The following is a 3,794-nucleotide window of genomic DNA, read 5'->3' as shown; positions in this document are numbered from 1 at the left end:
TTTAATTCGAATATGTAGGTACATTCATTTATTTAAATGACGATTGGTTAAGTGGAAAAAAGTTTTCTTTACAATTATTAAAAAATCTATTATTTCCTAGATCAAGCGTATCCATACAAATCCAACGCCACAAATTCAAGCAACAGTGCGAAAGGATTATGAAGGGCTGAGATAGCAATTTGCGGCGTACTTAATTACAAGATAAATTAGTATGTAAATTAATAGTCACATCCTCGCCTCGAGTAAATATCTGTTTTGATTCGGTAATGTATGCCTCTATGTACGCTATATATTAGGTATAGTACGATGTCTAGCGTCTATTAAAATTTAAAACAGGTATAAATTATTTGATGTTGATTTATTTTATCACCTTTGGGCCTTTGGGGGTCAAGTATAAGGAAAGGAACTCGAGTTAAGGTGATGAATTAATTTTTCTAACATTTACGGCCCTTTTTAAACCTTCGTAATTTTTATATTATTAAAGTTGTCGTGATGAAAATTCTTGACAAGAAAGTTCAATAGTAACACTATACGTCTACCGTTTTAGAAACATGATTCCATGATATTTTCTCGATAGAAAAAAAATACAAAGTTCTCATTGTTATTTTTTTTTAATCTCTGGCATCTTCAAAATAACAAACGTAAAGTTACGACTTTTTGGATATTAACTATAAAATATACAACCTATACGTCTACCGATTTAGAATTTTGAAATATGCGATGGTTTTGAAATAAACAAGAAATACTTGAAATTAGCGCGCGACCAGCCAATATAGCGAGAGCCGCCCTGTACCTTCCTACCCCGATCGCTGCACGAGTCATTCCCGCTACGGCCGTCACACGGGGAACTTGTGTCGCTCGCGCAATCGTAAAAAAGGGTGACAACACAATAAGACAAAATGAGACAAATGGGGACAATAAAGAAAATAAGAAGAAGAAACATAAAGGTTGGAGGAAAAAGAATGCTTAGAATTGGAACAAATTAATGAAGTAAGTTGGTTTTATTTTAAATTTGATGATAATTGTATTATAGACGATGTTTGATATGTACCCCTGTTTTAAGTACATAACGAATGTGTAAGATTTTTTCATTTATAGCATAGATAATCTTTTCAGAAATCCGGAATCCAGAAGGAAAATAAACCCACTGATTGTTCACAATGTGAACCCACTCCTTCGTAAGTACCTTTATTCAGTCAAAAATGTATGTTATCAACGCTCTACTGGTTTTATAACATGATTCCATTTTTAGCAAAAAGCAACAAAGTGCAAAGAAATAAAAAATCATGGTGAACTTAGTGGAAGTATGGTGGACATAATATGGAACAGGAGCTCATTGGAGTAGTATTATATTTAAAAAAATACGAAAAAATTTCAAGAATTACATTTCTTAGTAGGTGGTAGATAAGTATGTTGTATAAAGAATTTGATGTTGATATTTATTTCATTTATACTTACTACACCTGTGCGGGAAATTGCTTAGTGCTAAAACAGGTTTATATTCATATTTACATAGTAATGTGAGTTTTTATTTCGAAAAATTTTGTGTAAGTATATTAAATTGAGTTCCTGGGTGATCTGGAAACACAATTGGGCCCGGAAGATGGCGCTGCAGTCACTCCTCCTAATCACATGAACCGATTTGGATGAATATTTGTGTGCACATTTCATTGTTGTGGGATGATTGGTTGATTCGTTTTCACATTAGCTAATATTATGTATTTTTGTTGTAAAGTTAATTTAATGTTTATATTTTATAATACATTATTATTGGTATAAATAAGCCAGTGTTCGTCTCACATTGCTGTACCTGCCTACCTACCCTACCACAGGGCCTAACTTTGTTCTGGCTATTTTATTTTGATTATTTGTAATGAATAATTACAATTATAATAGAGTGCAAAAAATAAATACATGCGTCAATATATTTTGTGTTTTTTTTTAAACAATTTTTTTATTTAAAAAAATATCATTCCGACCGCGGCTTTGCCCGCGTGGAATTAGGTTATATCGTGAATCCTGTTTTTTCCCACAGAAGTGTTCAGTTCGGATAAAAAGTATCCTATGTGTAAATCCAGGCAATTAGCTATATTTTATCAAAATTGGTAATGTAGTCTTGACGTGATTAAGTAACAACTAACAAAAAAATATACAAATTAACATCCAAAGTTTCGCATCAGTTTTACTGTATTAGTGATATCTTCCACTCTTGACTTTGACTGAGAAGAATTAGGGTTTATAACTTCTTTCAGAAATAGTACCTTTCATTTCTGGGCATGATGTAATATCTACGTCAGCATCAAATTCTATCTAAATCAATTCAGTAGTCCGCGTTATTGAGTACCATTTCATTTTTTCAGAGTAACAATATTTTTTGTTATTTTAAAGATTATTTATAACCTGTATTATTTTGTAATAAAGTAAACATTACGAAATGATAATAATTATTAATAATGTCTAATTAGTTGTTAAAAAGAAGATTATTTGTTTATAAGCAAGAAAATAAAACCAATAAATCAACAATTAAATAAATGTATGACAATATTATAACTGTATGACGACTCCATACATGTTTGTCCCGAGTCGGCCAGCGGCAGCGCGGCGAGTTTGCAAGAATGACTTCGCGCACACCCGCGTTCGCGATAGCGAGCTATTAGACTCCGCCCGCCAAGCAGTGGATTTTTTTTTGTGTATCGTCTTAATAGTTTCAATATAAATTAATAAGTTTATAATGTATTATTTAAGCGTATTTTGGGTACCTACCTATATTTTATTCCCTTTATAGTGTAGGTAGGTATTAATTATCTTTATATCTTAGTTTGAAAATAAACCACTTTTGATATGATCCAGTTTATTTTTCAAAAGATAAGTTGATGTCAATCTCAAAGTATGTATATAGGTATAATGTATTTGAAGACTTTCCATAAAGTACGGAATTATTATAGCGTCACAATTTCATTGAGGTAAGTATCCCCAAATCCGTATAAATATATTTACAACAATATTTTTGTACTTCAATAAATTAAAAGCGGAAAGCCAGTTTGCGTAAGAAATAATTTCCAAAGTCAAACAGCATTTACAAAGGGCCTATAAAATAATAGGGGAAGAAACGTACCTACAGCAACGCAATTACAAAAATTATGTTTGCACAATGCCCTTGTAAAGAACAATGTGTTTGCCGATCTAATATTAATAAAGATTTGATTCCGCGATCGGTGGCCATGTTTGTTTAGCTGTCAAACTGGGGAACGGACGCATGCGCGCCACGTGCGATGTAACAATTTTGTATTAGAGCTAAGTATAATCTAATTGGCCAGTGATCTTGTTATTTGTCTTCTGTATTGGTTATTTTTTTTGAGTAAATCGATTTGAATAAAAAAAATAATTGAAAATTTAATCTATGCGAAAGTTTGGATAGTAATCTGAAAAAAAATTTGTTGAGACTGTTTCCTAGACTGTGTACAAGATAAAAACGTAAACTATAGAAATATCAGCTTCTGCCAGTGGTTTTTCATATATTATGTACTTACGTTATTTATTATTATCAACTAGTAACTTATACATAGGTACGTACCTATAAAAACTGCGAACATGAAGATGACAAGAGAAGATTAACAATGATATTATACATAAAACATTGCGTAGATAGGTTACCAACAAAATATTCGATTTTCAAAAACGGAACGCTAACGCACACAAGATTAGACGTCGAAGTAAAATGTTTCAATTATCGTAAGCGAAAAAGAGACAACGGAAGTCATAACTCCCTTTCAACTTATAATATCATACATACT

General features: G+C 31.7%; 1 long non-coding RNA gene across 1 annotated transcript; it reads left to right on the top strand.

The window, feature by feature from the left end:
- The first annotated feature begins 415 nt into the window (after positions 1-415).
- LOC149898311 (uncharacterized) lies at positions 416-2,690 on the top strand. Its single transcript, XR_016458076.1, has 3 exons — positions 416-990; positions 1,117-1,178; positions 1,253-2,690. It is a non-coding gene; the product is annotated as an uncharacterized LOC149898311 (long non-coding RNA).
- Positions 2,691-3,794: the final 1,104 nt, after the last annotated feature.

This window comes from Colias eurytheme, chromosome 23, assembly GCF_061535395.1.
Source record: "Colias eurytheme isolate Ceu_HAF_F1 chromosome 23, ilColEury1 Martin Lab GWU primary, whole genome shotgun sequence".
Lineage (NCBI taxonomy): Eukaryota > Metazoa > Arthropoda > Insecta > Lepidoptera > Pieridae > Colias > Colias eurytheme.
The sequence above is the reverse complement of the archived record's forward strand: the minus strand, read 5'-3'. Positions and strand labels throughout refer to the sequence as shown.